At 35.7% G+C, this 27,906-nt stretch overlaps 1 protein-coding gene and 1 pseudogene across 5 annotated transcripts in view; both read left to right on the forward strand.

Moving 5' to 3' along the window:
- SORCS2 (sortilin related VPS10 domain containing receptor 2) overlaps positions 1-27,906 on the forward strand; it is a 1,204,963-nt gene that overhangs the window by 623,821 nt on the left and 553,236 nt on the right. The gene's annotated exons all lie outside the window — the stretch shown is intronic.
- LOC141546229 (V-type proton ATPase subunit E 1-like) overlaps positions 3,159-27,906 on the forward strand; it is a 46,863-nt pseudogene continuing 22,115 nt past the window's right edge.

The raw sequence follows: 27,906 nt of genomic DNA on the forward strand, positions 1-27,906 counted from the left end.
TTTCCTGGCTTGTACTCCAGACTAAAAGGGAATATACAATATGTATAAGAGAAAGTATTTTCTTAGGTGAATCGCTATCCAAACAATCTAAATTGATGAATAACACCACCAAAGTCAGACTCTTTATATCTGTATTACTCAATATTTCCTTTATTATTTTTCTCCAGTTTCATCTTCAAACACTAAATATACTTTAACTTATCATTCTCACCAAGTTTTGATTCATTTTTTTGCTTTGCCACTTTGTAACATTTTATGAGATTATATTTCTTATACTATTAAACCATGATCTTCTGGAAGATTGTTTTAAAAGTTTTATGAATCAATATTGTCTTTGGTTTTGATGATTTTCTACTTGACAAAAAGGTGATATATTGATTGAACAAGACATGCTTTTGGTTCTTTTGATCCTTCTTTGGATGCCAACTTTCCCTGATGAAATTTTCTTTGAAAATATTGATAGCTGTGTTAGTGTCTGTTCTTTTATCCAGTTATCATTTTTCAATGTCAAAAGTTTAAATAGGTCAAGTAGAAATTGTTTTAATTGTATGCTTTATCTTTTCATTTTGTTGTACAAATTTCATATTGATTTGAATCTTTGCCTTGACAAATTTAGAATCTCTAGAGAAAACTGATTTGTAAATGATTTACAAAGATGGTGATTTGTTATTTCCTATCTATTAATTTATGATGTTTCATTTTTTGGTTATTTTATTTAGTGCTATGTCTAGCACATTTCACTTCTCTTTATGGAACCAAATTGTTTTGATATAGAGAGATGAGAATTCTGTGTGAGCCCTTAGCCACTGGCTATTTTTTGTTTCTTCTGAATCATTTTCCAATGTATTTTTCACTAATCTCACTTCTTCCTAATTTTCGTTGAAGTAAATGAGAACTATAATATATGCTGATTTAATTTGTATATCATTGAATTTTTCTCATAATTTATTTTTTTCATGTTTTGAGATGTATTTTGTTGTATAAGCTGCCTTTTAGACACATATGTGAATTTTGGGGGGATATAAGAATTTATCATGAGCTCTGTAATACAAAAGTGACTAAATATTTCATGAAATCATATTTCTTATTTATTTGAAGTACATTATAAGAATTGTTACAGTAACTGCTTTATCTTTTGGCATTATTTATTCCAAGACTGCTGATACTGTTGTGGGTAAAGACCTCTAGTAGTGTCTCTACTTATTGGCCCTTGGACAAGGATTTCTCATTTCGAAACCTAACAGTTAACTTAATGTTTATAAGCAGTCTAAAAATGTTGTTATTCTTAGCACTCATTTCTCCCTTTCCACTAGTCTGCTATGGTTACTGTGGCATAGAACCAGGAACCATTTTTGCATTTTCCTTTGTTCTATGGTTGCCATGCCTGAAGAATTCATCAGCTAAGTGAGCAGCCTGTTGATCAGGGACTTCCCTACTCTTAATTGGGTTGGTCCCTAGAAAACAGATGTAGTCTCTTCCTGGGACTATACGCAAAGTGTTTCCATCACAGGAAGGACTTGCCTGACTTTGCTCTTCATTGGCATAATGTTCAAAAACCAAGGATCACCTCAAACCTCATAATGAAGGACAAAAATAAGAAAACCCTATCTCTCCATTCTTACCAAATAAAAGGGCTACCTTTCAAGTGAAGCTACTGAAACTGATATCCTAACTTTAATTCACTCCATACTCTTCAGTTGGGATCCTAGAAAGACTATCTCTCAATTTCCTGTCACCTGTTATTTTTAGAAAGTTTGGATTGGAGTTCTTCATGTGACACTCTTCATGTGACACTAGAAAAATCAGTTTACCTCTCAAAAGTTGTGGTAGTTGGTCCAAAGGATTGGGGAAGGGGTAATTTCGCATTCTGGGAACATAAAATGACAATGTTCCAGGATTCTTAAAAATCCTCAAATCAGAGAGTCACAAATCCTTAGTGCTAGAAAAGTACCAAGGTTATCTGATCTAACCCATACCTAAACATATATCTATTCTATAGCATCCATGAAAGATAGTCACTCATCTTCTACTTAGAGATTTCCTTGGATGATAAACTCACTACTTCCCAAGGCAACTCATTCTATTTTAGGGAAGCTCTTATTGTGAAGAAATTTGTACTTATATAGAGCCTAAAGTTTGTCTTCCTATTCTAATCTCTTTTAAATGACATCTTCGTAAGCAATGCAATAAAGGACTGGAATGCAGGTCTTTTGAGTTTTGAATTCTTTCAAAATTCTATTCTACCCCTTTCTACCCCCTCCCCTATTGAAACATGAATTCAGTTATTTTTAAATGCAACCTTTTTTCAAACTAAACTTTCTAATTTGTTATTACCCACAACTGTTTCCTTGAAGCAATTTACATCCCTATTTTCTTGATTTGCTTGTCAACAACTGTTTGTTTTGGGGGATTTGCTTTTTTTTTTGGAATTCTAGCTTTAATTTTGTCAGGGCAGTAGGGCAGATTTCAAAAGTCCTTGGAAAATGTGTGAATCACTTTTTAAAATGACCACATTTCTCACTAAAAACATCAAGTTGTCCTTCCTGGACATGGGGAGTGTTGGAGGGTAATTGGATATTGATATTTTAAATTGTAGCTGAGACAGTGCCCTGTTGCAAATAACACAGCATTCACACTGTGATTTCATCTGGGATAACCTGCCTGTAAGTAGGTTGGGAAATGAGTGATGCTATTTCTAGATCTAAACACTTGGGTACTGACTAGAGAAAGGGGCCATTTCTATTATTTGAAAACTGTTTCTCTTTTGGAAATTATTCAACCTATCTGTGATTTAAGATAAAGGCAAAAGCATTCCAATCTAGTTATATTCAACCAGCTTTTATTAATGTGGTAGGCACAATTCTAGGCACTGAGGATATGAAGACCAAAGTAAAGCAGACCTTGCCTTTAAGGAGCTATCATTTACCTGTTTGGGAGAGGGGAAGGCAAAGCAAGATCACAAATAAGAAACTATAAAGGTTACACTAAATAATTTCAAAGGGGAAAGAATATGTTCATATTAAGAAAGGTCTTCTATGGGAAGTACATCCTAAAGGGTGTTTTGAAAGAAATTTGGGTTCCAAAAGATTAAGTGGTTAGAAAATGCATTCCAGATATGAGTAACTACTTATGCAAAAAAATGAGGTAGGAATTGGCATATGACGTTCCCAGAGCAACTAGAAGACAAATTTGACCTAAAGCAGATAGTGAATGAAGATGGTATGATTGAAAAGGTAAGTGATAATCAAATTGTGGAGGTATTTAGATTACAGTTTATAAGTATGCTCTATTTTTTCTTTGAGGTGATGATATTGGAAAGCTCCCTCTCCCTCTCCCTCTCCCTCTCCCCTCTCCCCTCCCCTCCTCTCCCTCTCCCTCTCCCTCTCCCTCTTCCTCTCCTCTCCCTCTCCCTCTCCCTCTCCCTCTCTCCTCTTCCTCTCCCTCTTCCTCTCCCTCTCCTCTCCCTCTCCCTCTCCCTCTCCCTCTCCCTCTCCCTCTCCCCCTCTCCCTCTCCTCCCCTCTCCCTCTCCCCCCTCTCTCTCTCCCCCTCTCCCTCTCCCCCTCTCCCTCTCCCTCCTCCCCCTCTCTCTCCCTCTCCCCCCCCCTCTCCCCTCCCTCTCCTCCTCTCCCTCTCTCTCTTTCTCTCTCTCTCTCTCTCTCTCTCTCTCTCTCTCTCTCTCTCTCTCTCTCTCTCTCTCTCTCTCTCTCTCTCTCTCTCTCTCTCTCTCTCTCTTTTTCTCCATCCTTCTGTTTTTCCCTTTTTTCCTCCCTTTTCCTTCTTCCTTCCCTTCCCCCTTCTATCTCTGTTTTTCTCACTCTGTAAGTGTGTGTGTTTTTTGTGTATGTATAGACACACATTGTATACATATTTATTTATTCTTTTTACACATACACATGTAAATAGTATACACAATATATTTGTATGGCAATGTCACTGTTTAAGGAATAGAGATCAGGCAGCTGCGTGAATGATAGGAGACGGAAAGTAGAACCAAGGGCACAATGAAGAGGATATTGCAATGGTCTTCAAAAGATGTTGAGGAAGTGAACAATGATAAAGTTTATCAAAGTGAAAAAATGTGATTCCTGGTATATTTTAGAAATATGATTGGCAAAATTTAGAAAGTAAAGCTGCCCACATTGAATTATTCATATTATTTAAATATTTGATTTCATTGATTGAGTAAAACAGAAGATATTATGGAGATCAGAGATGATAGAACCCCCGAAGGCTAAAGCAGTAAAAAATATAAGACAGTAATCATAGAATATTATGGCTTGAAGAGGTTGTTAGAACAGGCAATATTATATTTGAAAGAGACCTTGAAATGTAGAACATAGAATGAATATTAAACTTGCAGGGACTTTAGAACATAGAAAATTAATATTGGAAGATACCTTAGAGAACAACTTGTTCAATCCCCTCACTTTTCAAATGAGGAAACTGAGGCTGATGAAGAAGTAAGATCTTGAGGTTAATAGGGAAGCACTATGATACATGGAAAGGGCATGGGACTTTTAGAAAAAAAGATATGGATTCGAATCTTCATTCTGCTTCTTACTGTATGCCTTACATTGGGCATGTCAGTTAACATCTCTGGACCTCAATTTCCTTATTCATAAAATTAGGATATTGGACTCAGCCCTCTGATTCTAAATCCATGAATCAATGATTTTAAGTCAAAATCAGTCTGACAATGGACGGATCTTCAGAATAGACCTTCACTTTTTACCTAGTACCATAATGGGCTTAAAACATTAGACACTGTGCATAATTTAAATACCTGAGAACAACTTGTTCCTTCTTGAGTCTGGAAATCACCCCAGTACTTAAAGGAAGAAAGAATGTTATTTGTCAGCTTTTGTACAGTGAATATTTTGTTTCTGAGTTGTTACAGCTCCCAAGAGTCAGACTGCCAGGAAAGGAGGAATAGTAGCATGCATGAATGAGCCCATTTTCTCCTTCTTTTAAGAGGCATCTTCCTGTTGAATGTTTCTGGGCACTGTTAGATGCTAAGTACTCACCGGAATGTCATCCATTGACAGTGAACAAATATTGTCCTCAGACACCCCACTGCAGGATTTTCATATGGAAACACTGAATTTTAGAACCAGAAAAGACCTTTGAGTTCATCTATTCCACCCCCTTCATTTCATAAATGAGGACAGGGAATTTCAGTAGGGGAAGAACTCCCCAAGGCTACATGAATGTCTAGGGATTCTTCCAAATCCTATATGGTTTACTACTACTATCCCACAATGATTTTCACAAGGCATAAGTCAAATAAAAGTATCTCCTAGTACTGTCCTAAGTCCAAATATTCCAGCTGTGCTGGTCTCCTTATTGTCTTCCTTACCCAAATTTACTTATTTCTATTGCTTTGACTTTTCTGATATAATTTCATTGATCTGAAATATCCTTTCTCCTTACCACTCACCAATGATCCTTCCCACCTTCTGGCCCACCTCAAGTCTCATTTCTATTTTATTACAGCAAATCAATAAGTTAAATTTATTTTTTATCAAACAATAAATCAACTAACATCAGTATTATATGTCAGTTTCATGATGGCGTGTTCTCATGGATTCTATGTTTGTACTGTCACAGTCAGTCATGAAGTAAAGCAAGGCTGTGTGCTTGCTCCTTTGCTTTTACCATGATGTTTTCAGAGATGCTATAAGATAACACCAATAAGCATGAAAACAGCATCAAGGTCGGCTATCACACCAATGGTAAATCATTTGACTTGAAAAGGATTCAAGCCAAGACTAAAGTAGAGGGAAAGTTGGTACATGACTTTTTATTTTCAGATGCTTGTTCACTCACTGTATTCTCTGAGGCTGAGATGCAAGAGAGTATAGATTGATTCATTGCTGCTTCTGCTTATTTTGACCCTACAGTTAAAATAGAGGCTGTCCATCAAGCAGCACTGTATTATTCATTACATGGAACCATTTGTTACAACAAATGGAGAATTTCATTATAACTTCACTTACTTTGACAGTGTATTTTAAGGAATGTATATATAGATGATGTTGTTGAAGCATGGATTGCCAGAGAAGCTCAATGTTTAGGAGGCTCCAAAGGAAAGTATGGGAGAGAAAAGATATTGGGCTAAAATATCTATAAAATTATAATCTATATAAATATGTATGTTATACATATGAATATGACATATATATATAATCTATATAAAAATATATAAAATTAGGTTTAAAAAATCTATAGAGTTGGATCTATATCACTATTGTATATCTGTGGAACCTGGACAGTCTATCAGCATCACACCAGCCCTATTTGAATTGTCTTAGGAAGATTCTGAAGATCACCTGGCAAGATAATGTACTGGACACTGAAATCCTTTCTCAAGCTGAACTGCCAACCATTCAAACTCTGTTGCACAGAATATGTCTGGGGTAGCCAAATATTCAAATACCAAATGTCTAACTTTGTCTAAAATACTGCTTTATAGAGAATACACACAAGGCAATCAGTTACACAAGTTCAAAAGAAGAGATATGAAGACTTGCAAGGTCTCCCTTAAGTACTTTGGAAATGAATGTGAGACATGTCATCCTGGCACAGGACTGATCAGTACAGCATGGCTAAATCAAAGAAGGGCTATGTTCTATGAGCAAAGCAGAAGTTCAGTAGCTCAAAATAAGTGTGATTCATAAATTGAGAGCCATCCCCACTCCAAATGTTGATATGCTCAACCTGTAGTAGAGCTTTCTGAGCTAGTATTAATTTCATCAGCCACAGTCAGATACAATGTACCATGGTCCCATCATAATATATGATATATATATATCATTTTGGTCTTTGACTATTCAAGTCAACAGCATACTATTTTTTATTTTGTTTTTAATAATAGCCTTTTATTTTCACAATACATACAAAGAGTATTTTCTTCTTTTTCTTTTGATTGCCTTTTTATTATAGCTTTTTATTTACAAAACATATGCATGCATAATTTTTCAACACTGATCCTTGCAAAACCCTCTCCTCCAAAATTTCCCCTCCTTTCCCCCATCCCTTCCCTTAGATGGCAGGTATTCAATACATATTAAAATATATGTTAAACCAGATATACGTATACATATCCATAAAGTTATCTTGCTGAACAAGAAAAATCAGATCTAGAAAGAAAAAAAGAACCTGAGAAGGAAAATAAAAATATAAGCAAACCACAATAGAAAGAGTGAAAATGCTATGTTGTGCTCCACACTCAGTTCCCATAATCCTCTTCCTCTTCATTACTAAGCAATTGGAACTGGATTGAATCAATTCATTGTTGAGGAGAGCCCCATCCATCAGAATTGATCATTGTATAGTTTTGTTGTTGTCATGTATAATGATCTCCTGATTCTGCTCATTTCACTCAGCATCAGTTCATGTAAGTCTCTCCAGACTTCTCTGAAATCATCCTGTTGATCATTTCTTACAGAACAACAATATTCCATAACATGTCAGATACCATAATTTATTCAGACATTCTCCAATTGATGGACATCCATTCAGTTTCCAGTTTCTAGCCACTACTTAAAGGACTGCCACAAAAAGTTTTGCATTTGTGGGTCCTTTTCCCTCCTTTAAGATCTCTTTGCAATATAAGCCCAGTAGTAACACTGGTGGGTCAAAGGTATGCATAGTTTGTTAACTTTTGGGGCATAGTTATACATTGTTCTCCAGAATGGTTGGATCCATGCACAGTTCCATCAACAATTTATCAATGTCCCAGTTTTCCCACATCCCCTCCAACATTCATCATTGTCTTTTCCTGTCATCCAATCTGAGAAATGTGTAGTGATATCTCAGAGTTGTCTTAATTTGCATTTCTCTCATCAATAGTGACTTGGAACACTTTCATATGAGTGGAATTAGTTTGATCTTCTCTTTCTCTATTTTATGCAAGTAAGCATCTAGAGATACAAAATTTCCCCTTATTACCTTTGGCTGCATCCCACAAATTTTTGTATGTTATTGTCATTCTTTTGTATGAAATAATTAATTATGTCTATGATTTGCTGTTTTTCCCATTCATTCTTTAAGATGAGATTGTTTATTTTCCAATGACTTTTTGGTCTATTTTCCCCTGGTTTTTTATTGAATGTAATTTTTATTGCATTGTGATCTGAAAAAAATGCATTTACTATTTCTGCCTTTTTGCATTTGATTTTGGGGTCCATATGTCCTAATATATGGCCAATTTTTGCATAGGTTCCATGAACTGCTTAGAAGACAGTGTATTCCTTGCTGTCTCCATTCAATTTTCTCCAGAGATCTATCATACTTAACTTTGCTAGTATTCTATTTATCTCTTTAACTTCTTTCTTATTTCTTTTGAGCTTTTATTTATCTAGTTCTGAAAGAAAATGTTGAAATCTCCCACTATTATAGTTTTGCTGTCTATTTCTTCTTGAAACTCTCTTAACTTCTCCTTTAGGAATTTCCATGCTATACAACTTGGTGATACCGCTTCATTATCTATGGTATTCTTTAGCAAGATATAGTTTCCTTCCTTATCTCTTTTAAATAGATCAATTTTTGCTTCTGCTTGATCTGAGATCAGAATGACTACCCCTACTAATTTTTTTTACTTCACCTAAAGTATAATAGATTCTGCTCCAGCCTTTTACCTTTACTCTGTATGTATCAGCCTGCTTTAAATATATTTCTTGTAAACAACATGTGGGATTCTGGCTTTAAATCCACTCTGCTATCCAATTCTGCTTTAGGGAAAGTTCACCCCATTCACATTTATGGTTGAAAACCACTAATTCTGTATTTTCTGCCATCTTATTATCCTAAGATTATACTTTTCTCTTTCCTTTTCCCCTTTTCTTTCTCCCCGGTATTTACTTATGAGCACCATTTGTCTCAAGCAGCCCTTTCCCTTTAGAATCCCTCCCTCTAGTCCCTTCCCCTTTCTTATTCCTTTCCCTTATTATTTCTGGTTTCCCTTCTATTTAGCCTACCCTCTCCCTTTTTGTCTTCCCCCTCCTTTTCAATAAGGTGAGAAAAGTTTTTCTGTAAACCAAATATGTCTAATATTTTCTCTTTGAGCTAAATCTGATGAGAATAAGATTCACACAATGTTCATCTCCCTCCTTCTTTCCCTCAAATATAATAGGTTACCTTTGCCTCTTCATGAGATGTAATTTCTCTCATTTTACCTCCACTTTTCCCTTTTTCTGGTACAATCCCCTTTCCACTTCTAGTTCCTTCTTATAACACTAAAATTAAATTATACATGCACTATGTATGACTATAACAGAAATAAAATTCTCAACAGTTCTTTTTGTCTTTTAGATGCTTCTCTTGAGTCCTATATTTGGAGGTCAAATTTTGTTTAGCTCTGGTCTTTTCCTCAAAAATAAATGGAATTCACCAGTTTCATTGAAAGTCCATTTTCTACTCTGAAAGAAAATGCTCAGTTTAGCAGGGTAGTTTATTCTTGGCTGCATTCCAAGTTCCTTTGTCTTTTGGAAAGTCCTTTAAGGTGAAAGCTGCTAGATCCTCTCAGTGGCTCCTAGATATTTGAATTTTTTTTCTGGCTGTTTGCAATATTTTTTCCTTGGTATGAGAGTTCTGAAATTTAGCCATGATATTCCCTGGAGTTTTAATTTTGGGGTCTCTTTCAGGAGGTGTTCAGTGAATTCTTTCAGTGGCTATTTTACTTTCTGATTCTATGACTTCAGGGCAATTGTCTTTGATAATTTCCTGAAAAATAGTATCTATGCTGTTTTTTTCATCATGGTTTTCAGGGAGTCCAATAATCCTTAGACTGTCTCTCCTAGATCTATTTTCCAAGTTAGTTTTCCCAAGTAGGTATTTTACATTTTTTCCTATTTTTTCCTATTTTTTGGTTTTGCTTGACTGATTCTTGATATCTCATTGAGTCATTCATTTCCATTTGTTTAATTCTGATTTTGAGTGAATTATTTTCATTTACTTTTTTAAAAAATTTATTTTTTGTATTTGTCCAATTTGAGTTTTTAAATGAGTTGTTTTGTTCTATGAATTTTTTTCCATTTCACAAATTCTGTTTTTTTTAAGGAGTTATTTTTTTTTCCACTTCACAAATTCTGTTTTCCTGGGAGTTATTTACCTTTTCCATTTCAAAAATTCTGTTTTTCAGGGTGTTGTTTTGTTTTTTCATTTTATCAAATCTATCTTTTAATAAGTTATATGCCTTTTCCAAACTCTCTTGCAAAGTTTTCCTTTCCTTATTTTTCTTCTAGCTCTCTTTTGAGATATTTTAAAATTTCTTCTAGGAGAGCCTTGTGTGATTGGGATCAGGTTATATCACCCTTTGGGGCTTTATCTAGAGACAATCTGCTTTTAGTCTGCTCAGGGTTTGAAATCTGTTCTTCTCTTCCACCATAGAAACTATCTATAGTTAGAGTTCTCTTTGCCTTTTTACTCACTTAAAAAAAAAAAAAAAAAAAAAAAAAAAAAAAAAGGATCTGCTTTTAGGGCAAGCAAGGTTTTCCAAGCTTCCCCTATAGGCAACAGCTAAACAGAAACCAGAGGCAGCAGCTGTGCTGGGATCATGTTGACTCACTACCAGTGCTAGGTGGGCAGGGCCAGGTCCCATGAAACTCCAGTGTTTTGGGGTTCACTATTTACCTTTTGTGTCTGTGTTGGATGTTTTATAACTTCTCTGCTGATCTACTGGCTTACTACCAGGTCAGAGTAGCCAACACTGTGGTAGAGTCCTCCCCATAGATTTTCCACCTCACGGAATCTGCACCACGCTGTGGAGACCAGGTACCACCCCAGTCCTGTGCCTGGCTTTCCTCCATGCCTAATCAAAACGGACCTTTTCTGATGATCTTCAAAATTATTTTCTGCTGTTAATTTGCTATATTTCCAATATTCATGAATTCTGCCAGTCTAGAAATAATTCAGAGGCTGAATTTGGTAATTAGTTGAGGGTCCAGGGAGAAGATCAGAAAGAATCATGTGTCCTCTCCACCATCTTGGCTCCACCCCACCCCCAAGGAGTATTTTCAACATTCATCATTGCAAAACTTTGTGTTCCAAATCTTTTTTCCTTCCCTTTTCACACTCCCTCCCTTAGACAACAAGTAATCCAATGCATGTTAAGTGTGCTATTCTTCTATACATATTTCTATTTTTATGATGCTGCTCAAAGGAAACAAGAGAGAAAAAAAAGCAAGCAAACAACAAAAAAAGTGAAAATACTATGTCGGGATTCCACACTCAGTCCTCCAAGTACTCTTTTATGGATGCAAATGACTTTCTCCATAACAAATGTATTGAAATTACCTAAATCCTCTCATTATTGAAAAGAGCCAAATACATCAAATTTGATCATCTTACAATCTTATTGACTCTGTGTACAATGTTCTCTTGATTCTACTTACTTCACTTAACATTAACTCATATAAGTTTCTCCAGGTCTTTGTGAAATCTTCCTGCTGATCATTTCTTATAGAACAATAATATTCCATAACATTCATATGTCATAACATATTCAGCCATTCCCCAACTGATGGGCATTCACTCAGTTTCTAGTTCTTTGCCACCACAAAAAGGGTTGCTACAAACCTCTTTTGCATATGTGGGTCCTTTTTATTTTTTATGATCTGTTTGGGATATAGTCCTGGTAGACAGTGCTAGATCAAAAGATATGCACAGATTGATAGTCCTTTGGATATTGTTCCAAGTTGCTTTCCATAATAGTTGAATCAGTTCACAATTCCACCAACAATGTATTAGTATCCCAGTTTTTCCACATCCCCTGTAACATTTGTCATTATCTTTTCCTGTCATTTTAGCCAATTTGAGAGGTGTGTAGTGGTACCTTAGAGTTATCTTAATTTGCATTTCTCTAATCAATAATGATTCAGAGCATTTTTATATGACTAAAAATAGTTTTAACTTCTTCTTTTATACCCTTTGATCATTTATCAATTGAAGAATTGCTTCTATTCTTATATCTTTTAGTCAATTCTCTGTATATTTAGAAATAAGGCCTTTATCAGAACCCTTGGTTGTAAAATTTTTCCTTAGTTTTATGTTTCCCTTCTAATCTTGGCTGCATTGGTTTTGTTTGTACAAAATCTTTTTAATTTAGTATAATCAAAATTATCCATTTTGCATTTCATAATGTTCTCCAGTTCTTCTTTAATCACAAATTGCTTTCTTCTCCACAGATCTGAAAGGTGGGCTATATCTTGTTGTCCAAATTTGTATATAGTATCATTCTTTATGTCTAAATCATGAATCCATTCATCTTTGGGGTGAAAGTTTGTTTTTATAAAAGTATCCTCCTTTGAAGATGAAACCTGGTCTTCTCTGTTCCCATAATATATTTCAGTGATGAGATACTTTCTTCTTTGCTGGTTCATTTTTTTTTTTTTTTAATAGGAAGTATTAGTTTAAACACTTCAATTATAGGCTGGATGGTTGGTGTCTCAAGCTTCCCTTCAGCTCTCCACTTTGACCAGGAACCCCAGACCAGGAGCTTCACCTCTGGCAAATGCACATAGCCAGCAGCATCCCTCCCTCACTGCCTCTGAACTCACCTGATGCTGGTTCCCTTTTGCCCGGGGCCAAGTTTCAGCAGCACATATGGGCCTGGCATTTCCAATCTGCTGAAGTTCACTCAGTCCTCTCAGACTCCATAAATAGTCTATCAGGTGGTTCCTTCCTGTGGTTCCTGCTGAGGCTCCAGCCACACCCAGTTAGCCTGAGGGTTCACATTTGATGTTTCTGTGGAGCTAGCCTGTAGGTGTCTGCACTTCAGACAGGTTAATTATCAGCCCAAAGTCCTTCAGATCTTTTCAAGTTGTGTCAGGAGGAGCTCAGGTCTGCCCCAAGTCTTCTCAAATTTTCATCAGTCTGTGTTCTCCCTGAGGTGCAAATTTATTCTATTTGTGGGGGAGCTTGCAATTTACCAACCATCTTCCCAGAATTCTCCCCCCAAATTTGTTTCTTCTAAACAACATTTTGTAGGAGTCTAACTTTTAATCCAGTCTACTATTTGATTCCATTTTATGGGGCTTCATCTCATTCACATTCATAGTTAAAATGACTAACTTTGTATTTCCTACCATCTTATTTTTCCAACTTATGCTTTTCTTTTTCCTTTCCCCCTTTCCATCCTCACCAGTGTTTTGCTTCTGACCACCATCTCCTTCAATCTGCTCTCCTCTTTTTCAGCCCCTCCCCCTTTCTTGTTCCTTTTCTCTTCTATTTCTGCTTGTTATGCTGGTGTTAAGGGGCTCATGATTTGCTTTCTATAGTTGCTTTGGGGGTCTCCCAGCCATTTTGCTGATCCACTGTCTTCTGAACCAGGACAGAGTAGCCAATACTGCTGTATTTTGGCTAAGAGCTTCCCACCAGATTCCCTGTGCAGGCCCTCTCTGCTCTGGGCTTTCTATACTGCCCTTGCATTAAGCTGTATCCCTCCCCCCCACCTGCCCTCCCCTGCCTTTCCCAGTTGAGACAGACCTTTCCTGAAGTCCTTCAATGATATTTTCTGCTGGAAATTTATTACACTCCAAATATTTGTGATTTGTGTCACTACAAAAATCTTTTCAGGGGCTTGATCTGACATTGATTCTGAGGGAAGCCAGGAAGAGCTCAGGCAAAGTCCTGTCTACTCTCTGCCATCTTGACTTTGTCCCCACTCAGCATATACACTTAACATACAACTGTGAGAAATAGAAGGGATCATAAAAATAGGTAGTCCAATCTTCTCATTTTAAGTTTGAGTAAATTGATTCTCAGAGAAAAAGAAATGGCATGTTCAGGGATACACTGTAGGACTGTGGTATAAATTCAAATGATAGCTTTTAATTATCAGTCCAGTGGTTTTACCTTGCTGTCTGTCTGTCTCTCTTTTTGAGGCAATTGGGGTTAAATCTCTTGCCTACGGTCTCACATCTGGAAAGTGTGAAATGTCTGAGGATGCATTTGAACTCAGGTTCTCTTGATTCTATCCACTGGGCTATCTAGCTGCCCCACTTTGCTGTCTCTAATGTAATTAAAATCCCACTTATTTTGGATTTGATTTAGACTCTTTGGGACTATCTATGTGCAAAGGACATATATTTTTAATATTGGTTTCATATTTTCTTTCAATTTTCTCTGTTCATTTTTGGATTTTGGCAATGAAGACATGATAAGAGACTAGAGAGGCACAGAGGAGTCCATTGGTCTTAAAATGAATTGCTTTTCCCCTTCAAAAAGGCATTTAAGTGAAGCTTATATCAAAGTCAGAATGAAAATTATGGGTTCATCAGCCATTAAGTTACCCTCAAAGCTATGACCTTGCTGCCTTATGAACAGGAATCTAAATGATGTTTAATTTACTAAGAATATATCTTTTTCAGTTCAAATGTCTGTTAACTTACCCCACAAAGCTCATTTTTCAGTTTTCTTTTGTCATTGAAATAAATGCCAATATAAATTTAAGCGTTCCTGAGCTTTCCAGTTTCACTAGATTTAGAAAAAAAAAATACATGAAGATATCCCAGCATACTTGGGAGCAAGGCAAAGTACAAGCAGTTCTATCTTCAGCAGAATTGGGACCAAGAGCAAGTCACATTGTGATTTGAGCTAGTCTTGGAGGGGATCTGACCAGTCTCCCTCTCCTTCCTCTTCATCTTTGTCTCTGTATCCCTCCTCTTCGTCTTTGCCTTTGTCTTCCTCTCTCCTTCTGTACTTGCCTAGCTATCATTTATATAGTTCTCCTATAAAACAGAAACAGCTGAATTCAAGGTAATTTGTCCCCAAAAATTGACTGGCACCAGGATAAGCAACTACCAAGAGTGTAACTTGAAAGGAATCAGAATAGAGTGATCAAGATCCAGGTGATAAGATGTAGAGGATACCAATTACACCAATCTTTGGAATGGGCTCCTCATTTCCCTTTATCCCTTCTCTCTCCCAGCAATTCCCTTCCTGCCTGACTCCAACCTCTCTGGGAAAGAGGTTTCTCCTGGAGAATGTTTTTCATCTCATGCACTTACATTCCTGGCTCTTATTCCCTTCTCACTCCTCTCTCCTCCCATTCCTCTCTCCCTAAAGGCAAGTAGTCTAGCAACAGAGAAACTTCCTTTTACTGTGTTTCCTCTTCCTACTGGCTTCATCCCAGGTGACCTCTTCAAACTTCCTTTCTCCCAAGCATATCAATTTTTAGTTATAATTCTACTATCAACACTTTTTAACATGACTTTTTATAACTATGATTGTTATTAATGCCAGAAATTCTTTCTCTGAAACTTAGAAGTGAGTGATTTGGAGATAAATCAAGTCATATAATTTTTTTAGTAGTAGTTTTTTCCCAAATACATGCAAAGATAGTTTTCAACATTCATCTTTGCAGAATCTTGTCTCTCTTCGCTCCTCCCCTCTTCCCTAGGCAAAAAGCAATTTGATATAGGTTAAGCATGTGCAATTCTCTAAACATATTTCCATACTTGTCATGCTGCACATGAAATATCAAAATGGGGAAAAATAACCACACTAAAGAAAAAACAAACAAGCAAACAACAATAAAAAGGCGAAAACACCATGCTTTGATCCACATTCAATCTCTATAATTTTCTCTCTGAATGTAGATGACACTTTCCATCACAATTCTATTGCAATTGATCAAGTCATATCATGTTAAAATTAAGAGCATACTCTATAATTAATTAACTGCTTTGTTTTACTATGATGAAACTAGAACTCACAGTTGTGACTTGACTTGCCCAGGGTGATAAAGCCTGTTTGTAACCCAGCATCTAGCAGTGAGTGAACAGGAGAATGAAGCCATATTAAACTTTGCCATAGAAAGTTTGGCTAAAAGTTAATGTCAAGAAAAGAAGTCTTCTAAAGGGACATGATAGATAATTTCCAATACTTGAAGGATTATCTATGTGGAAGGAAGAGTAACTTGATTTTTCTTTCCCTCACGTGAAACAACAACAACAAAACAAGAGGATGTGTAATGTAATAGAAAGAAAACAGAAGACAAACTCAGATTCCACCTCTGACACATATTGGCCTAAGTTACTTAACTTCTCAATGCCCTAGATAATTGTTTTAAAATTATATATTATAGGGGATTGGCTAAAGAATGATTAAATCTGTTATTGGCTACCCCAGAATTTGGACCAAAAAAAATGTGAGAGTGGGGGTGGAAATAGGAATAGAAATTATGGAGTGATTGATTTTTTTCCTTGATAAGAAAAACTACCTAATAATTAGAGCTAATAATTAATAGTATGGCTTGCATTAGAATGCAATTTTCCATCAGTGAAGGTCATCAAATAAAATCTTATGGCTAAATACACTCACACACACACACACACACACACACACACACACACACAAACACACACACCCCCCTGTATGTATTTGTGTATATATGTGTTAAAAAAAAAAAAAAAAAAAAAAAGCCTAAATTTCTTGCCACTAGTGACTACCATGGGAAAGGAAGCAGTTATATCCAGATTTTTTTCAAGGTAAACATCCTTTTTTTTGTGAGCAAGTAACATCATTCCTTTTGTTTTCTTCTCTAGTGGTAGTATCTCTGAGTAGCTCAAGGAGTGACAGTGATAGATCAGGTGGACAGTTCTCCCTACGTGCCAGGCGCAATGCTGTGCACATAGTAGGTACCTGAATGTGTGTTAAATTGTCTTGAGTATTGAATTAAGGGAGGTTTGGCAGGGCCATTGTTCAAAGGTTGCCAACCCCTGCGGTAAGAAAGAGAGAGGAGATTAATGATGCTCTATTCATGCTTTCTGATACGTGAGCTAGCTCCTTTTAGTGAAGGATTGACTCAAATTAAACATCTTGAAATCCAAAGCAAACATGAGAAAATACTTTGGCTTTTCCAAGCCACTTGGGAAACCACTCCCTCCCAGCTTTTGGCCCAGAATCTCCTTATAACTCACAGCTGTGAGGCCCCAAGGGCCCAGACCAGAGAGGTGGTGGTATAGAATAGGGGTCTTCTTACAAGAGCTACAGAGGATCAAACAGGAAGAGCTAAACAACCTCAAAATGACAAATGGTTCTACAACACATAGAAAATGAGAAACACATTTTTATTGAGAAAAAGAAACACTGAAGAAAGCAATGGGAGGCAGCTTAAAGTGCCAAAGTACCATTCACTTATTGTGGAGACCCACAAGTAGGTCATGTTGTGCATTCTTTTTAACAGAGGAACAAGAGAAAGTAGGAGCTGGAAGAACACCACACGCAAGGCATAATACAACAGGAGACTTGGGTTTGAATCCTGGCTTCTACAACTTGAACTTAACTTTCCTTTTAAATTTTATTTGGCCCTGTCATTTGTTAGGTTATTATTATGTTAGGTATATTTATAGGGCAAGTAAATTCTCAGAAATTTCATTCCTACTTCTGTAAAATGACAATAAAGATGCTCCCATTCTCTTGTTTCCAAAGCTCTTTGTGAAAACATTTTCTCTTATCCCCTTACCTAATCTAAAACACATCTCTTACATATTAAAAAAAAAAAAAAAGTTGTTGGATTTATAATTATCCCTAGTGGGTGGCACAAGGATCCATATGTAAAAACATTAATATATAGATATTGATTTATCAGTGGAGAAGATATGTATGTATGAATGTACATGGTGTGTATATATATATATATGTATGTATGTATCACATATTATAATACCACATTCAAAAAAATATATGCATAAGCAGAGCTATAAGTACATATATGTACAAGCATATACTACACATACACAAAGCGGGGTGTCTAGGTGGCTAAATGGATGTGGGGTCAGAAAGATCCAAGTTCAAATCTAGCCTCAGAAACTTTCTCTATGTGATCCTGGAGAAATCACTTAATTTTGTTTGCTTCCATTTCCTCATTTATAAAATGAGCTTGAGAAAGAAATGGAAACCAAGAAAATCCCAAAGAAAGTATTCCATGGGATCCTACAACTCAGACCTGATTAAAACATTGAACAATGCACACACACACACACACACACACACACACCCATCCAAAGAGAAAGAGAATTCATTTTAGTTGGGTAGCCTGTTCGGGGATGCTAAAGAGAAATGGTCTATTAGCTATTTTGGAGCTAGAGAACCTTAGTTTTAGTTTTTCTCTGCTGGAACTGTATAGCCTTATACAAATTGTTTCACTCTTTTGACCTTTCAGTTTTTCATCTATATGAGATTATATATTATTATATTTGAGACTAATATTTCATAACTATGTGTAATATATAGATTCTCATCTGTATCTTTATATAAACACATGGATGCTATAATGTTTGTCATACCTACCCTGCTAAGAATGGTAGGTATTATTATCACCTTCTTCAACAGGCTTGTGGACACTGACCACCTGTAAGATACTAAGATTATTGGGCACTAGGGGTGATATGGAAGCATAGATATGATTCCAACCATTAAGATCAAAGAATAGTTGAGGAGATAGGCTTGACTTAGCAGAACAGAGAAATGGGATGGGAATTAGATGTGACTTTAAGCCCTGACTCTGATACTTACTTACTGTGTGACTTCAAACAACATCTTAGGTGATTTGTACTTGTCTATAAAATGTGAGTCATAATCCCCTTTTCTAGTTCCTGTAGAGAAAATGCAATTCATATGCTCAGAGGGTTATCAAACTGTACATACCCTTTGACTCAGCACTGTTACTACTGGGCTTATATTTTGAAAAGATCTTAAAGGAGGAAAAGCGGCCCACATGTGCAAAAGTATTTGTGGCAGCCCTTTTTGTAATGGCCAGAAACTGGAAACTGAGTGGATGTCCATCAATTGGAGAATGGCTGAATAAATTGTGGTATATGAATGCTATGGAATATTATCGATCTGTAAGAAATGATCAACAGGATGATTTCAGAAAGGCCTGGAGAGACTTACATGAACTGATTCTGAGTGAAATGAGCAGAAGCAGGAGAACATTGTACATGGCAACAACAAGATTATATGATGATCAATTCTGATGGACATGACTTTATTCAACAATGAGATGATTGAGGCCAGTTCCAATGATCTTGTGATGAAGAGAGCCATCTGCACTCAGAGAGAGAACTGTGGGAACTGAGTGTGGAACAAAACATAGCATTCTCACTCTTTTTGTTGTTGTTTGCTTGCATTTTGTTTTCTTACTCATTTTTTTTTCCTTTTTGATCTGATTTTTCTTGTGTAGCAAGATAATTGTGTCAAAATGTTTACATATATTGGATTTAACATATATTTTAGCATGTATAACATATATTGAATTGCTTGCCATGTAGGGGATGGGATAGGGGGAAGGAGGGGAAAATTTGGAACATAAGCCTAGCAAGAGTCAATGTTGAAAAGTTATCTGTGAATATGTTTTGAAAATAAAAAGCTTTAATTAAAAAAAAAAAAAAGAAAAGAAAAGAAAATCCAGTTCAAAACTTAAATTACAATAGAAATACATATTTGGGAGCTATTTGTATGAAAATATTTTTGTCTCTCTCATACCCTACCTTGTATCGTACTGATTTGTTTTAGTTTTTTTAGTTTTTCACACACACACACACACACACAAACACACACAGACAGACATCCACTAAATTGTTTCCTTACTATACTCAAAGTGCTGTAAAACTGTGCATTCTCTATGGTCTAGCAATATCACTACTAGATCTATATCCAAAAAAATGTCCAAAAAAGAGGGGGAAGGGTCTATTTGTACTAAAATTTTTATAGAACTTATTTTTATGGTGGCTAAAAATTAGAGATCACATGAATACCCATTAATTAGGGAATGGTTTAAACTAGCTTGGTAGATAATTGTAATGGGATATTTTTATGCTATAAGGAGTGATAAGCTGGATGATTTCAGAAAAAAAGAAAAAAAAAACTAGAAAGACTTATAGTAACATGCATAGTGAAGTGAACAGAACCGGGAGAATATGCATAACAGCAGTGTCATTTGATGAAGAACTGTGAATGACTTATCTATTCTCAGCAATACAAATGATCCAGGACAATCCCAAAGGACTAATGATGAAGCATAGTGTACACCTCCAAAGAAGGCTATTGCCTAAATGCAGACTGAATGCTCTATTTTTTACTTACTTTTTTTTTTTTCGAGTCTTCTTGCACAAACTGTCTATTATGGAAATGTTTTACATAATTAAACATGTACAAGTTGTAGCTCATTGTTTACCATCTCGAAGAGGAGGAAGGAAAGAGAAGGAGGGAGAGAGAGAATTTAAAACTGAAAACTTTAAATTTGTTTTTAAAAATCGGGGGAAAAAAGAAATATATGTTTTTAATGGGCTATCATTGATCTGTTTGGCAGAATCAGGGAAGGATTTGTAAAAAAATTGGAACTTGAATTTGCCCTTTGTAAGATTTACAGGAACAAAAAAATGAAGGGAGGGCATAAAATGCAAAAGGGGAGGGGGAGTGGATTAGGTGAGGGAGTGTAGATAGGAAAATAGAATATTCTTTTTATGGGAGAGCAGTCAGATAGATGATCTACATCAGAGAGCGATGGGAAATTAAGGTGGATGGTTGGTCAAGTTCATCAAGACAGCAGGTTTTAAAACTAGGGGATTAATAGACTTCCTAATAATTGTCACTGGGTAGTGACAAATCCTTTGAATGCAGGTATAATACCTGAAGTCTTTTGGGCAACATTTCCCGGCAAGTAGGTAGTATAAATTCATTGATATTAATCTTCATCTCCCTTCAATTACCTATATGAAGAACCTTAATTCTGAGTCACAGCTTCTATGAATTTAACTTCATTGACAACTGACTGGCCCACTTACCAGTAAGCAAAGAGAATGTGGGCACCTAAATAAGTCTAATGGAATCATGATCTGAAAATTCCCTTTCCTTCTCTCTTTCCACTTCTGCTAATCCAGTCTTCTCTTTAGGTGACTTAGTGCTCAAGTCCTGAGTCTTCTATAAAGCTGCCACTAGTAGTCCATCATTATTGCCCTCCTTCTCTATACTCTGATGATATTCACATGAATATACCTTTGCAAAACTCTCAAATTATGGTCTAGGAACTCCAGTAGCTTAAATTTTAGACTTTCCTCTTAAAATTTGTTCATCTTTACATTCCTAATTGGGATCAGAAATACTTTTGGAATAAAAGAGGAATGTAATAAAAGTTAGAAATAAAGGAAGTCATGCAATACTCCCCCAAATGGAGGAGGTCAGTGAATATTTAGGAAGCCCTGTGATAAATGAAAAAAAAAATCTTAATTATCTTCAATGAGAAATCAGTAGGAAAAAAATGTATATATTATGCATTTGCAGAATTTGAAAAAGCCAAATATAAAGAAATAAAGGATGCATGAAAATAAAGGTCCCTGGTGATTTGGAAATATTTTAAATGTAACCATTGAGGACTTAACTATGTGCAGAGTTTCATGTTATCATGAATGTAAAGATGACATACACCCTTCCCTCAAAATGCTTCAATGATCTAATTAGGGCAATGTTACATGTACTCACACATTTAAAAATATAAATCATTTATTTGACAGATATTTTAAAGTTCCTTCTTAGCACAGAGAAGTATGCTAGAGATTAGGGGGAGGTTATTAATAATGGGTGGGAATAAAGGGTGATGTCACATAGGAGATGAGAGAAGGTTTCAGGAGACAATAAGGTCTCAGGGCAGGCAGGAAGGGATGGTTTATGTTTGAAAGAAAGAGAAGAATCCATTTTGGCTAATTTGTGGAATCTATACAGAGGAAACTACTACAGAGCCTCAGATTTCATAGCTGAAAGGAGCTATCTACCTCCATTCATACCTGAAATAGAACCTTCTACAACATACCAATCAAGTAGTCACCCAACCTTTGTAGGATAACTTCCCATGGAAAGGAACCCACTTCCTCCCAAGGAAGTCCATTTCATGTAAAATGTTTTTCATTCACAGTCCCCACATTTACAAAGTAGGAATGGAAGCACATTTTCTCAGTTCTTTTTTATTAACCATCTTTTTTTTACCATTATTACAATTTCAGGGTTTTGTTGTTGCCATTTCCATATCCATTATTTTAGTCATCTTACATATTGTTTTCCTGGTTTTCTTGCCTTACTCTGTATCCGTTCATATCAATCTTCCCATGTTCTCTGCATTCACTTCTATCAATCACTTCTGATAGTATATGGTCAGCTTTATTCTTCACAAATTGGTGAGAATGATAAATTAGTGGGGGGATAAATTAGTTCAGGATGGAACCTGGACTTGGTTCACGGCATTTAAATTTAGCCTAGAAAGATGGTTAAAATGATAATGTTCAGAGGTAGGAAAATGACGCCTAGACATGAAAGACTGTGTGATTAATGGTATAGAAATGGAAATGTGTTTAATAAGCCCATGAGATGGTCAGTAGTCTGTTTTGGTCAAACTTGATGCTTGCTAAAATTCTAACTTGAGAAACAATTCAATTGTCTGATAGGATATAACAATATTGTAAAGCAAACAACATTATTATGGTGCCTACAATATTCTGGTAATAGAAATTTAGAGCTAAAAGGAGTCTTAGCACATAAAACAAGAAATTTGCCAGGACTGAAAAGGTATTGTAACTCAGAGCATTGCCTGTAAGAACTAGAAGTAACCTTAGAGGTAACCTTGTCCAATCCCATAATTTTATTGATAAACTGAGGTTGTTAAAGGAGAAGAGACCTGTCCAAGATCACAAATGCTATTGCAAAAACATTCAGTCCTAAATGACTTTCATTTAGGAAATCTGACATTTTCTTTAGTGTACTATATTTACCCAGCATGCCATTTTCTATTTTTGTTTATTTCAGCCCATTTACCTAATCCCATTGGGGACTTTCTGTTGAATTACATTCCTGTCTTTGTGTTTTTTCTTTCTTTCAAAAATACAAAAACATTGAGTCAGGAAAGAAAACAGAATAGGTAATTAAATTACTGCACAGCAAGGTGAGCACAGCATTGATGCAGTATATCAAGCAAACAAATGCAAGGAGACCAGAATGGGAGCATAAAACAATGCCTCTGGTAAGAATACAAATGAAGAAAAGCCAGGCACAAAGAGATTTATCCTGATGCCTGCCATCCTTTTACCTCCTTCTGAATTTCAGAAAATTTGGGTATATCTATTTAGTATTTTGGGTTAACTTGCCCCCAAAGCTGAATTCCTTTCATATTTAATAATAATGATGGCAAGCACTTATATAGTATCATGTGATCACAAACTACTTTATATTCAATACCAAAAGCAGTACATAGAGTAAAAGGAAACAACACTGGCTATAGGAATGAAAGACATGGTTTCAATCTTCAGTACTGATACCTATCACAGCACATGTGACTTCAAACAATCATTTAACCTTTTCTGGACTCAATTTCTCTTATATGCAAAAAAAGAAGGTATTAGATTTGCTGCTCAGTGAGTTTCCATGTATAACTACTTTAATCTCATTTAATCCTCAGCTAGCCTTATGATATAGTTTATGCTAACATTATTAATTCCATTTTACAAAGGAAGAAAATGAGGTTTTCAAATGACATGACTTGCTAAAGATTCCACATCTAGTAAATAGAAGAACCTAGAACCAAAATTACAAATCTGGATTGATCTAGGACTTTTTCTTTTTCCTGAGTAATGCTGCCTCTTCAATAATCGTGTCTTACATCATTGGAATCCATGCTTAAGCAATTTTCTAACTGTGTTGATGGATGTGGTCCATCTATTGTTTTCCTTTGCTTTGAGGTGCTCTGGTAATTGGTTGACTTGTGAAATTTTTGGGTAGAAGTTTTGTGGTCATTGTTGACCAAGGTTTGACAGGGTAGAAAATTTTCCCCTGTTAAGACTCAAGTTTTTCATATTAATTGTCCTGAAAACAGCAGATATTGTTCCATTTTTCTTCATTTTAGCTGTAAATGTATTGGGAGAAGAAGGGAGGCACCCATTGCTGCAAAAAGTTTGTTCAGAGATTTTGAATTTTATAGTCTGAATGAAAGAATCAGAAGAAAGCCTTCTGGGCTTTGACAGAACATTGACCATGAATATGGTTGTTCAAATCCTAGCTTTTGATCTGGGGTTAGACATAATATATAGTTTACATTTCTCTAGTATTTTAATGTTTATAAAGCACCTTCCTCACCATGAACTTTGCAAGTAGGCAAAGCAAGTATGATTATTCTTTATTCTATAGATTGGGAAATGAGGCTGGAGGAGGTAGATCACCTTTGGCAGCTAATCAGCTGGCAGATTCATGATTCCAACATAGAAATGTCAACATCACATTCATTCTTCTCTTCATTATGTTGTTTTTTCTTATGAAGGATGTCTTTAAAGCTTTGTGTTGTTGTTGCAGATCCAAATATTCTCTTGTGAGCGTCTCTATTCAACAAATTACTTCCAGAATTCTAGGTTCTATGTTAAGAGTTGAGGATACAAAAAGAGATAAGATAGAGGAAATCATCATGAGATATAGATTGTAATATGGAGAAAAAGACAGGGACAGAAATAGCTAATATAACTTATAATAAGTGCATCACTACAAATAGGGAGGTATGATAGTTAGAAAGAAAGATCATGTTAGACTTGGGGCATCAGGGAAGGCTTCTTGCGAGAAGGAACATTTAAGCTCAGCCTTGAAAGATGGGGAGAATGTAAGGAAGCAAAATGAGGTAGGAACAGGGATAGTAGGCAAGGAATTCTATTTTTAAATTAATTTATTTACAAAGCATATACATAGGTAATTTTTCCAACACTGACCCTTGCAAAAACTTTTGTTCCAAATTTTCCCCACCTTTCCCTTACACCCTCCCCCAGATGGCAGGTAGTCTAATACATGTTAAATATGTTGAAATACATGTTAAATCCAATATATGTATACATATTTATATGATTATCTTGTTGCACAAGAAAAATCAGATGAAGAAGGAAGGAAAAGAAAAACTGAGAAAGAAAACAAAATGCAAGCAAATAATAGTGGAGAAAGTGAGAATGCTATGTTGTGTTCCACACTCTGTTCCCATGGTTCTCTCTCTGGATATAGATGGCACCCTTCATCACTGAACAAGTGGAACTGGTGTGAATCATCTCATTGTTGAAGAGAGCCATATCATTTAGAATTGATCTTTGTATAGTTTTGTTGTTGCTATGTATAGTGATCTGGTTCTGCTCATGTCATTTAGCAAAAGTTCATGTAACTCTCTCCAGGCCTCTCTGAAATCATCCTGTTGGTTGTTTCTTATAGAAAAATAAAATTCCATGCCATTCATATACCATCATTTATTCAGCTATTCTCCAATTGATGGGCATCCATTCAGTTTCCAATTTATTGGTCAAGGAATTCTAGACTTGGGTAATAACATGTTAAAAAGTGGAGGCAAAAAGAGAGAACAGGGATGTCTAAATTTACAAGGACAAGAGTTGAGGAGGAGACTGTAGAATATTGAGAACTCTTGTAAGACTTGAATATAGTATCATAATCAACATTATGATTAAGAATGATTGTATAGTACTTTATGAAGACCTTTGCATGAATAGTGATAAGAAGTAGAAGACATAAGTATTACTAGTCCAATTTGACACATGAAAAAACTAGAACCCAGAGAAGAAAGCAAATTACCAAGGTTGCATGACTGCTAAGTATGAAGCTATATTTTCAAATATAATTTTCAAAATATAATCTAGGGCCATTTTCACACACACGTGTGCGCGTGCACGCGCGTGGGCACATGCAAGCAAAAATCAGGAGATATGGAAGAGAACAAAGTTAGCTTGAGTTTGTGATGGATCTCCTAATTATCCATCCCAAGTATAAAAAAATTATGCTAAATTGGGAATCAGCGATAGTTTTTCTGCATTAGAAAGCCTCAGAAAGGCATATCATACTAGAAACCTCTTGATGAATGTATCCTTCTGACCCTTACCCCTTGGAGTGAGATTTGCTCTCTCCTTCCTTCTCCTGACCTGGATCTGATCCATTCTTAAATAGTCAGCTCAAATTATACCTTTGCAGACAAAAATGCATAGTGATCTTTTTTTTCCTGAATTTTCTTAGCACTTCATATCTATACTACAATTTTGTTGCTTGATTGTGATAAGTTGTTCTATTTTCCAGGTTTTTTGTGTATAAACTTCTTCAGTTAAATTGGAAGTTCCTTTTGGGCAAGGGTTAATATTCGAATGCAAAATAAAGCAAACTATTTTCACCTTTTTTTTGCTTGTTTGTTTTTTCTTTCTTGTGATTTTTTCCCTTTTGTTATGATTTTTCTTTCACCATATGACAAATATGGAAATATGTTTAAAAGGACTGCACATATTTTTACCTGTATCAGATTGTTCGCTATTTTGGGAAGAGAGCAAGTAAGGGGGGAGGGAAAAAAAAATTGGGACTCATAATCTTAGAAAAATGAATGATGAAAGCTTACATGTAATTAGAAAAATAAAATATCATTAAGTAAAAAAAAATAATATAAAAACAAATACATTTTTTGCCAGAGTTACACTAGTTAACACATGGATCTGGGGACTCTTATCCCTTTTAAAATTAAATGTTTGATTATATTACCTGTAATCTTATGTATTTTCTAATATTTATTGATCTATGTTTAATGTTCTTACATTTTATTTTTTGAGATCCTCTTCGATTTTGATATTTATTGTGTTTTTTAATATATGGTCCTTTGTTTGGGGCCAGTATTATTGAGGAGTTCCTATCTTTAAGAAGCCAATAGGTAGTGACAGCACAGGCTAAGGTACATGGAATAAGCACAGATTTTTTGCCTTTACAAAAAACTAATGATGAAAAGCCAAAATAAAATAAAATTCCTTCTAGCTCTGACAGTTTTTGAGACTCTGACGCATGAAAAAGCAAAGCTAAAATGGAGAGCAGCCTTCTAAATCAACTACAACAACAGCCTTATGCTGCTTCTTGGCAACAGATGTTGGCAGGTTTAGTTGGAGGGGCCCTTCCAAATGTTTGCAGTCTTCTATTTCTCATTATCATCTGGTTAGTAAATAATTATGCCAGTGGTGTCCCTCAGCCCTGAAAAGTACAGTATATCACATCCTAGTATCCCTAGAGAGAAGGGATAGATGAAACTGAGTCAAGAAACATATCTATCAGCTTCAGCCTGGCCCTGGCCAGATCACTAAATATCTCAGTCTCAGTTTCCTCATTGGTAAATTATGAGTGTCAATGCTTACAAGCATTGTAATTACTATTGTATTAATGTAATTGATTATTTTAAGTGTAGTACTTTGTGAGATACTATGAAAAAATAATCACACATTTTTAAAAATCCTGTTACAGACTTTTTATATCCCTTTTTTGGTATATTCTAGGGACATAAAAGCGAAACTTTCCCTGCCTTCAAGGCACTTACATTTTATATGGAAGATGATCCACATAAATAAGTACATCTAATAGACATGTTAATCTCATCTAAGTACATCTAATAGGCAAGCCTTCAAAAAAGGCTTCACTTGAAAAAGTCCATTTGAGTAGAAAAACTTAGAAAAAATGTAAGTAGAAGTGAGGTAGAACATTACAAGCATCAGGGAGATCCAGCAAAGTGATGCAGTGTCACATGTGAAGAAGAGCAAGACCGCTGGGATAAACTGTGATATCTAGGAAGGGGAATAAAATTTATGAGTAGATTGATTCCAAGTTGTGAAGGGGTTTAAAAGCCAAACAGAGAAGCTTATATTTCATCCTCAAGGCAATAGGGAGCCACCATATGGAGCAGAGAAGTGATATCAGCGGACTTGCACTTGAAGCAAATCATTCTGGCAGCTCTCTGTGGGAAAGGGTGGAGACTTGAAACAAAGAAAACAATTAGGAGATGATAGTCTTAGTCCAGATTCAACATTGTTGTTGCTCATTCTTCCTACTCAAAGAAAATTGATGACATCATGATATTGGAGTCAAGG

Source organism: Sminthopsis crassicaudata, chromosome 6 (assembly GCF_048593235.1).
Source record: "Sminthopsis crassicaudata isolate SCR6 chromosome 6, ASM4859323v1, whole genome shotgun sequence".
NCBI lineage: Eukaryota > Metazoa > Chordata > Mammalia > Dasyuromorphia > Dasyuridae > Sminthopsis > Sminthopsis crassicaudata.